We start from the raw sequence: 10365 nt of genomic DNA, 5'->3' as shown, positions 1-10365 counted from the left end.
ATTTCTGTGCATGGGTAGGGACTGATCCAACTACTCTTAACAACTACTGTGGCTACAGATTTGCTGCATAATAAATGCTCCAGAATTTTCAAACCCAGACATGTATTATCTCATAGGGTCTATGTGGAACTAGGAGAGACTTTCCCTAGGTGGTCCTGACTCATCTCTTATGAAGTTAGGCCAAGCTGCAGTCTCCTGTGATGGCTAATCACAATTGTCTACAAATTGGAATCAACTAAAAAGCAAGCAGAGGTGCATATACATAAAGGACTGGAGTTTTATTTTCTTTCAAGACAGGGTCTCACTATACAGCACTGGGCTATCCTGTGTAGATCAGGCTGGCCCCAAACTCACAGACACCTGCCTGCTTCTGCCTCCTGGGCACTGGGGTTACTGGTATGTGCCACTACACCTGGCTTTTGATTGCATCGTTCAAGGTGGGAAGATCCTCCCCAAACCTGGGTCACACCTTCTGGTGGCAGTGGTCGGAAGGAGGGAGCTCTTTTTTGCCTGTTTGCTGTCAGTCAGTCTAAAGCAAGTTCATCTATCTTGTTGCTGAGGCATTTGGTTTTTGGTATTATTAGAGCCAGCCCATTTTGGGAGGTAGATTCCAGTGATGTCTGAAGATCGGCTAACGCATCTAGCCTCATGCACCAAACAACTACCAGACTCTTGGCCTTTCCATCAGAATGGTCCATTGTTGGGCTAACCCCCTCTGTGGCTTCTCTTCAACAAACGATCACACAACCTGCAACCACACAGCAAAGTCAGAAGGCTGAATTTCAGCCTCCTAACCTAACCAAATAGGGTAGAAGTTGGATCTGACAACTGGGTTTCTTCTTCCAACTTAAAAAAATAAAAACCTCATTTTATCGTCATGCTTATGAGTGTTTTGCTTGCACATACGTGTGCCTCACATGCATGCAGTGGCCACGGAAGCCAGAAGACCTCATGGGATCCTATAGGACTGAAGTTGCGGCAGGTTGCAAGCCTCCATGTGGGTGCTAGAAACTGAGCCCGGGCCCTCTGCAAGAATAACAAGTGCTCTTTACAGGTGAGCCATCTCTTCCAGCTTTCTGAGGAATACTGTCTTGTATGGTCTTTGTGAAGATGAGGTTAGCCAGGAGGTAGTGAAGCATCCCTGCCAACAAGGATAGAAGTGTTCACTTGTAGTCACTCAGACTACTAGGTCAGGACACAGGCTGCAGAGGGTGTGACCTCAGGAAGAAGCAGGCTGGTTCTCTCCTACTGCTGGTTGGCAAACACCAATCACAGATGGTAGTGAGAAGGCTATGAGCAGAGACCCCAGTGCCAGGATCAAGCAAGTCCCAAATCCACCTGCTAAAATCACCCTCAAACCACTGCCAAGTGGCAGAACCCTTGAGTGGAATTCTATACTTTGATCTCTAAACGGAGACCAAGGTGGCTCTGGTCCTGCTGTGCCTCTAAGAGCAAAACACAAGGAAGAAAGCTCTTGGTACCAGATGGAGAGGTTGTGGGAACAGAGATGACTGTCAGGCCACAGACGGATGCATCATGCAGTAAAGACAGATGGTGGGAGAGGGGCCCCAATCTACGATGGCTTTCTGCCTTTTCAGCACTCACCCTCCCTGTGTGCCCTTCACACACAGCCTCTGTCAGAGCTTTTGACTTCCAACGCTTTTTTATTTAGAAGTCAAACACAAAGTGCTCTGAGGTTGGATGCCCCTCTGGCTGAGAGCACTTCATCTCTGTTCAATTTTCTCAGCAGATGTCTGATACACTAATGATTGAGAGACACAATGGAGTGTCCCAATCCATGAAACTGGAGCGTTAGAGAGAAGAGCATCCATGTGTGTGTGGAGTCAAGAGTGCAGTTTTCTTTTAGTACATTCCTGCTTCTGAGACAACAGAATGAGGGCCAAGTTCGTGGGAACATAGAGAACACATGGATTTATTCTTCAAGATATAAGTTGGTAGGACTCATCACTCCTAAGAGATGTCTCAGCTCTGCTAATCCTCTCTTTAAAGGGACCTGCCTTTAAAGGATTCTGCACTGCCCTCCTACATAAGGAACAGGGATCCATTAAGCTAAGAGGTGTGTGTTCATAAACCTATTTAGTTCACTGTACTGTGGTAAATCTCTCTCGCCAAGTACCCAGAATTGTCCACTCAAATGGCTCTGAGCCCATTTCCAAGGCCTATGTGGGCTTTTCCTAATGTATTCATTAGTGTGTATGATTTGTGTGTGTGTGTGTGTGTGTGTGTGTGTGTGTGTGTGTGTGCACATGTACCACAGCTCATGTGTGGAGGTCAGAGGACAGCTTTCAGGAGTCGAATTTTCTCCTATCATTCTGGAGTCCTGCAGGTGCTTTTTTATAAGCTGAGCTATCATTCTGGCTCCATCCCTGCACTTGTGACGTGCTTGTCGAAAGGTTAGAGTGGGCAAAGTAGGAAAGAAGCTTGGATAGGTGAGCCTGAGTGTCCCCAGAGTGGCAGCTCCTCTGCAGTGTGGCCCTGGTCCAATGTACTGGTTACTTTAAATATTGCTGAACCAAAATATCCGACTCACAGAGGGTACAATCCAGTATGGGTGGGAGTGACAGTGGCCCTAACAGCTTGAGTCAACTGGCTGCCCTGCACCCACAGTTTGGAAGCGAGGAGAGATGATGCTGGCACTCTTCTGTTTTTTCCTTTATGTATTCTAGGGGCCCACCTAGGAAGTGGTGCCACCCACATTTAGGTTAGCTCTTCCATCTCCAATCTAGAGCAATGCTCACAGACATGGCCAGAGGCTTGCCTTCCAGGAGCTTCTCGAGTCCCGTTAGGTTGATAATCAATGTCAATGTTCACAAGGGGCTGGAGGATGTGTTGTGAGAAGGGCCTCTTTATGTCTGCTCTCTTTAACCTGTCCAGTTCCAGCAGAGGACTCTGAGACTCTCACCCTGTTAACAGCATTTTTTTTTTCTTTTTTTTTCGGAGCTGGGGACCGAACTCAGGGCTTTGCGCTTGCTAGGCAAGCGCTCTACCACTGAGCTAAATCCCCAACCCTGTTAACAGCATTTTAAATCCCAACCTGGACATCCACTTTACTAAGTACATTTGTTAAGAAAAAAAAGGTATGTTTTAAAATTTTTTCATAGAATGTTGACTTGTTTTATGTTTCTCTCTCTATATATGTATATATATACACATATATATGTGTACACACACACGTGGTAGAAGTGCTTCCTTACAGCTTAGCTTCCTTATATCCCCTACAAATATTTGGATTTGTTCAGGTTTCCCATTTAACAGCAAATCAAGTGCAATTACTGTGGCTTGGTATTCAAAGCCTTTCACTAGCTGGCTCCTTTCTGATCTTGCCTCCCACCCCCACCCGGCTTCTGCGGAGATCTATTTACCGAACCATCCAGCTTGCAGCCGGGCTCAGCTCACAGGCTTTTTATCTTTGCTCTGGTTTATATTATTTTTCTCTGAAAGGCTTCCATTTCTGCTTTTAATTTATATGGGCCAACTTAGTATTTTACCACCCAGCTCAAGCTTTACAGCCGCCTCTCTTCCCTCTGGATTTTTCTAACAGCTTTTGTCTGAACCAATTTGTGGTTCTCAGAGTGTGCAGTGGTGTGTGGACATTTTTTCTTATTATGCACAAGGTGTGCAATAAGATAAGGAGTCATCAATATTCAACCATTTTCAAACTAGGAGAGGGGACTTTTTAAAAAGTAGCTAAAGAATTTTAAAAACACACAGGCAAGTGCTAAAGGAAGATATCCTGAGCTCCTGAGCACTGTCAATGGGCTTCAGAGAGGCCATTGGGGAAAACATCCTACCAAATAGACTATTTGTCTATTAGGAGACAGGTCTTTTGAAACTGTTGGGAGAGCAGCAGATTGTCTGGGCAAAAGCGGCATTGTAGTAGGGGAAATAAGGGATGAGAAGGTGGGGACCACAATATACTTTAATGTTCTCAAGACCTGGGATTCTCAGGGTAGCTTTAGTGAACAGAATGGGCAGGGAAGTTTTGTTCTGTTCAAAGAATAGGGGATACTGAATGTATTCTGGGGATAAAAGAGTTAGAAATTGGTAATGGGGGGAGCAGAGTGAACAGTCTGGGCAGGCTGAGGTCCAGTGCACAAGGGCAGGAGGTAACCTTGAAAAAGAGTAAGGCTACTTTTTGCTGTGGGCAAGGGAGACTAGGGGAGGGTGAAGGAAAGCTAACTGTAGGCATAATAATGAGAGGAGGGACTTAAGTGAGAGGGGCAATGGCTGCCATTATAAACGAAAGGCTAGGAAAGCCCCGTTTCTGAGGCCAGTCCAGTTATTGAATACCCCACCTGTGCTAAACATTACTGGGCCCTAGGGTCTGCAAAGATACAAGTTCTCATGTACTTCTCGGACTTGTTAGGTTAGTACTCATCTGAGATTTCGCTTTTTGACCCTTGTGGAAGAAGACTTTTTACATTGAATGCACAAATGAATTAGAAGGGTCCTTTGTTAGGCCAGATATGCTGGGTTGGAGCTTAAAGCATACGTGACAATACCGCCCTGTTTGAAATAAAAACTGAAGAGAGGTCGAAATGGGGGAAATCTACATTAAAGGGGGAGAGAGAAGTGAGTAAACGAAGGCTGTAAATCTTCAGGCTGGTAGATGGGACTTCCCTGCTCCCTTCAGGTAGCTGTGTAAACGAAGGTAACAGTTCCTCAGTTTAAGCAATATTAAATTCAGCTTTTCAGCTAAGTGTCTCTACGGCGGCCGAGAAAGACCAAACTTTGCCCAAACTACGTCATCTAAAATACCTTTGAAACTGCCCAGGTCTCCAGACTTCGGGCCAGCAACACCTTTGCCCACAATTTATTGATGAGAGGCGGGGAGAATTAGCTTTACTCTTTTGCAATTGGTCACAGGAGATTGTCAGTCCCGCCTCCTGCGCTGCCGCCGCTGACAGGTTTTCGAGACTGTCATTCGAGGACTCTCCGCCCCTCAGCATGGCCCCGCCCTTCAGTAGGGCTCCTCCTCTTGGTGGCCCCGCCTTCCACGCCGCCGCTAACAGGCTTAAGGGGCTGCCACTCGAGAAGCCTCCTCCTCGCCCCCTCCTCCCCGGCATGGCCTCGCCCCTCACCGTGGCTGGGATCTCGCGGGAAGAGCCGCGGGCACGGCAGCGGCTCCGCTCCCCGGTAGCGCGCCGAGCGGGCGGGCTCTCCTCACACGAGCGCTTCCTCGCCGAGAGGCTGGAGCTGCGGCAACGCAGGCCTGGGCCGCCGTGTCTCCGCCGCCCGCTTCAGTTTTCCTCAGGGCTCTGGGGGTCGCTCGTCCGCCAATGCGCCTCAGGTGAGGGAGCTCGGCGTGTCGTGGCTGAGGAGGCGACCCAGAGCGGCCACGGCAAGCGGGCTCGCGACGGGGGCGGCTCCCGGGATGTGAGGCGCTTTGAGTGCGGGTATCTTGGTGAGGCGGCGGGGGCCGGGGTCCCGGGGCTCGTTTGGCTTGGGGGTGGGGGTGGGTGGCTGCCCAGACCGTCCCGGGTCTCTGGGGTCGCAAGAGCGCTTCCTGTGTCCTGAGAGCCCGTGTGCTGGCATAACGCGGTTCTGGGACTTGGAGATGGTTTCTGGCGATCCCGTGCAGTTGGGGGGCTCAGGATACAGTTTAGCCTTGTCCGGAGGGCACAGGGAGCCCTATGAGCGGGGAGGGGTCCCCTTTGCATTCTTGAGGTAAAGCAGGAGGATGTCAGGGTTCCAAAGACCTGGGTTTGTTTAAGGTCGCCTTGGGGTGATAAGACCATGCCCGGGTCCCTCCCGGGCAGAAACGAACTGGGTGGGTGTGGGTGGGGGCGAGAAGCGTGCACGGGGAAATCAGCATTTGTATTGGGGTTTCTGTTTCGCCCAGAGGGGGGCGGTAACTGTGCGTGATGGTCCCCATTCTTTTTAGGGCGACTAGGAGAATGATCTTGCCGTGTGGGCGCGGCTCAGCGATCTCTGAGTCTCCAGGGGTGCCAGACCCGGTTTCAGGAGCCACCCCATGGCACTGCTTGTAGCTTTCGGTATCTAACGGTTTCGATCTGGTCTCTTTCTCTCTAGATGAGATTTAACTCAATGCTTAGTTGGACGATTGATCGGGGCAGTTGCCTAGTTGGAGACACAGTGGGTTTGTTCTGCAGTTTTCTTTTCTTTGCCCAGGATACCTTTGGGGACGCGCTGGTGTCGCCCAAGCTGTGATCTTTTTAGGAGCGATACCGGAGTTGAGGATTTAGCTCCTGAGAGTAGGGGCGGCTGTACGATTTGGGCTTTCTGTTCTAGGTAGTATTTAATGGTCCTGCATGGTTTTAAATCTGTCCTGAATTTGTCTGGGTGTTAGGTAGTGCCAGGAAGCATCCTTTTTAAAGCATTTGTGGAAGAGGGGGGAACTTTAAAAAAAAAGTATCACACATATATATGGTCTCAAGTCCAGATTTCTGCAAAAGCGTCATTGGCAACCTGTTAAGGGTGTCCTATAGAGCTCTTTTGGAGAATCCTAGTGCATCAGTTTTACCGTGCTTTGAATCTTAGAGAGTTCTTGAAGACTCTGCCAGACTTAGGTGGAACTTAAAATGACTTATAGGTATCTGACTGTGACTGGTTTAAAAATGTGTGTCAGAATGTCTGCATTTGCCCGAGAATTCTCCTGGTTAAGCATTCTAATGTCACCTTAGTGTAAGGAAACATTGCTGAAGTGCTTATAAACAGAAAATATGATATAAGCAGGCAAATTGAAGTATCTTTGCTTTGCCAGTCCTTTTCTTGTCAGTTTTTTTAAAAAGACAGTTTCTTCTGTCTTTTTAATCAGAACGATTGGGAACAAGTTATTAAAAGTTTGAATTTCGCAATCATAAAAACAAAGGAATGTACTGTAGTGATAATTGGGCTTTGGGGCTGGGTAGTAGATTGGCTTTCATTTTCTGACACCAAAATATGGGATTTTTTTTTTTTTACCAGTTTTGATCAAAACTCAGGTAGATTTTCATTTTCAAAATGTTTTTTTGAGAGAAAGACAAATGACAAAGTAGCCAAATTTAAGAAGCTCCAATTAATTTTCTTCCTTCCGTCCTTCTTTCTTTCCTTCCTTCTTTCCTTTTTTAATGAAATAAACATAGATTAACCCATCAGCAAAGACAGGATCATCTATTAGGTGCCATGATGCTGTGATTACAGTAATGCATCCTATGTGGAGAAGGAAGCAACAGATAAATAAAACCATAACATTTCGATACTGATGAAGAAAACAGTATCCTTGGGAATCAGCATTTTTTTTCCTTAAATAATCCCCAAGTAATAATTGACATCTATTGAGCTAACCAGAAGCCCAGTTCTATACCTTCAAAAATTATTTATGATCAGTACAGTTTGAACATTAAGTAAATGTTGCCTCTTTGAAAATGTTTTTGTGATGTAAGCATGAAGAAAGCCTGTGGAAACACAAATGGCACTTACCATGTTTGCAGGTGTACTTAGGAGGGGGAATGGATGGTAGAGAGCTGTCTGATTTTAAACTTTAATAGTCCTTGAAATCATTTCAGTGAGATGTGTTGATCACATGAACATTAGATAAATCCAAAAATGAAAACATTTTGTACACTACAAACTTGTAAACTATGCAGTATTTATAGGCTTTTGTCAGTGTTGCCCATTTGCCTGTTTGTACTAATGAAAAACAAAGCTATTTCTGTTACCTAAAAATTATGAGAGGTAGATGGACAAGTGAGAGCAGAAGACAAAAACATGTATAGCTAAATGTTAAAATATTTCAAGATACTAGGTATTTGATTATACATAAAGTATGTGCGTGCGTGTGCGCGTGTGTGCACATGTGCTCTTGTGCTGACCAGAAAGATTTTTTTATTCTTTGATCAAACATAGGCACATTTAATGGTTGTGTTTTTCTTGTGAGTCATATGAACCATAAAAGTAGTTTTATAGTTTCATTATTACAATGCTGAAAATGAGAGTACCAAAGTGGGTTTTGGATTATTCAAAATTCTAGAACCACAATGTTATATACTAAAGCAGTTTCTAGAAAGGGAATTGTGAGGCATGCATTCTAATATCACTACTGCTAATAGTATGACCGTTGATAATTCCTGGTCTCTCAGGGCCTTGGTTCCCTGTGTAAATAATGGATGCAAGAAAAGCCTGGTCAACACTTCGTACACACTCAGTTCCAGGGATTGTACTGTGTCAGCTTTTGTGTTGCAGAGTCTAGAATGTGACACATAGAAAAGCAAGGAGAACAAGTGGCTCGTTCTATATATAGGATATAACTTGTTCTATATAATATATATTATATATATATACTTCCATATATATGACTTCAGAGACTTCTTCATAGAAAGTATTTAATTCCAGAATACACATTCATGAAGGTAAATGCTTTTCTTTGGATAACTTAGTTTCACATAATACAAAGGTCTTATTTTTAGCATTTTTTTTTTTTTTTTTTTTTTTTTTTTTTTTTGGTATCTGATCCCTTACTATGTGACAAAATACCCATACAGTAATGTTCGGCTCTTATTTAATTTTGGGGTAGAATGAGTGAGCTGTTGCCCTAGGCTTGCCCCTGAATTCCATCCTTACACTGCTTTCAGCATAATGTAGATCTGTTTGTTGCGCCTTACTTAATACCCATTGTTCTTCAGCTCCAGGATTTAGTCCTAACTGTCATTACAAGGCCTTTCATCATCCCTTTGACTCATCTGCATTTTCTCCACCGTAAACCTCAAGCTCCAGTTGCACTAATGAGAGCTGCTTACTGAAAGAACCATCCTGTTTCCTTGACTCAGCCTGCAGTTAGATTCTTTCCACTGCTTAGCATGCCTTCTCTGGCTGGCTGCCGTAAAGACTACTGATTTTTCATTCTACTTCACACTGTGCATTTTAGATCTATCCTCTCTGGCCTTTCTTCCCCCTCCCTGGGTTATTAGCTTAGGTATTCTTGTTCATTCCTTTGTAAGTTTATTTTTTTGCTGTAATTGTATCTTTTTCTAGATTCAAGTAGTTTTTTTTTCCATCCCTCTTTTTCGTTTACACATATGTGGCTCTCTACTTACATGTTTGAAATCTAGAAACCAAATGTTCAAGATTACTTAACCACACATGTCAGACTTGTCCTACTCTCCTAAACTCAGCTTCTTCTAGATTATCTTTACATGCCTTACCCACACACTGATACTAGAACTGTAGTTCTTAGCCTCAAATTAAGTGAGACTTCCAGTACAATAGGAGTTAAGACTGTACAGAAAAATGTACAGGAAAGTCCTGTGGAATTTGAGGCAACTACTCTTCCTTAGCTCTTGGATTGCTGGGTGGGATGCCAACTTTCCAGTCCTGGACATGGGTGATTGATAGGTGCTGTACCTTGACTGCTTCTTACATGGAAAACAGTGTTTGCTAATGTGTGTGTGTGTGTGTGTGTGTGTGTGTGTGTGTGTGTGTGTGTGTGAACATTGGCTTCATAGTTGCTTTCAGTTGATTGCCTTTCATTTTTCAAAGCAAATTCTGACATTAACATGCTCTCAGTCATTACCTCCCAAGAAGTAGACAGTGAGTATGTGTAGAGGTCTGATTTATACTATGTTCTATGCTTTTTCATAGTACTGCACTGCTTTCTGAATTAGGTTGCTTATTCAATGTTTTAAATTACTAATAGGTATTTTACTCATTTTATAAATGGAAGAAGTAAGTTATAAAGTTTGTCTATTTGGTACTTGTCCTCTCCCCCCACAAATTCTCAAAAGGAGAATTTGTGATCACTTTGACTTTAAAGACTAGCCATAAAGCTTTAGTATATGAGGATATTATATATACAGTAGTGGCTGAATAGCTTCCTCAGAATCACAGAGCCTATTCATAATATATTTTATGCCAATCTAGTTGTGAGCACTGATGTGAATCTATTATTTGAGCTGGGAATGATGGCAAATACCCATGAGCCTTCACTAAGAAGGCTGAGGCAGAAGGATTTTGAATTTGAAGTCATCTGGGCTAAATAGTGAGACTTGGTCTCAAAAAACAAAACCCTCTTATTTTAAAGGAATACTAGATGCCTGATTTTTCCCTCCCAAGAAAAGTGATGCTGAGGATCTTAAAGTCTTAGGAAATGACTCAGAAAATCCTGAGCTTGGATCATGTCATGCGGGACCTCCTTAGTGCCTTTACTTCTTTATTTATCTACTTCCCTAATCTTGTTTTATTTTTCCCCCTTTTTTCCTTAAAAAACAAAAGGCTTCACAGATTACTGAGTTATTAGTATCGGGGTATCAATAATCTCTTATGGGCTTTGATATGTGCCAACTCTGTCAACTAAAAAGGCTACAAACGACATAAAACCTAATCACTTTCCTGAAGGGACATAGTGTG

At 44.1% G+C, this 10365-nt stretch overlaps 1 protein-coding gene across 3 annotated transcripts in view; it reads left to right on the top strand.

The window, feature by feature from the left end:
- The first annotated feature begins 5088 nt into the window (after positions 1–5088).
- Positions 5089–10365, top strand: part of Glce (glucuronic acid epimerase) — a 66033-nt gene continuing 60756 nt past the window's right edge. Inside the window, exon 1 of one of the 3 annotated variants that reach the window (XM_063265760.1) lies at positions 5089–5311. The gene's annotated coding sequence lies outside the window, so the exon portion shown is untranslated. Of the gene's footprint in view, positions 5426–10365 lie in introns of all 3 variants that reach the window. The other 2 variants (XM_039082437.2, NM_001427627.1) reach the window with 2 other exon arrangements.

This window comes from Rattus norvegicus, chromosome 8 (genome assembly GCF_036323735.1).
Source record: "Rattus norvegicus strain BN/NHsdMcwi chromosome 8, GRCr8, whole genome shotgun sequence".
In the NCBI taxonomy this organism is placed as follows: domain Eukaryota; kingdom Metazoa; phylum Chordata; class Mammalia; order Rodentia; family Muridae; genus Rattus; species Rattus norvegicus.
This window is presented reverse-complemented; position numbering and strand designations above follow the sequence as displayed.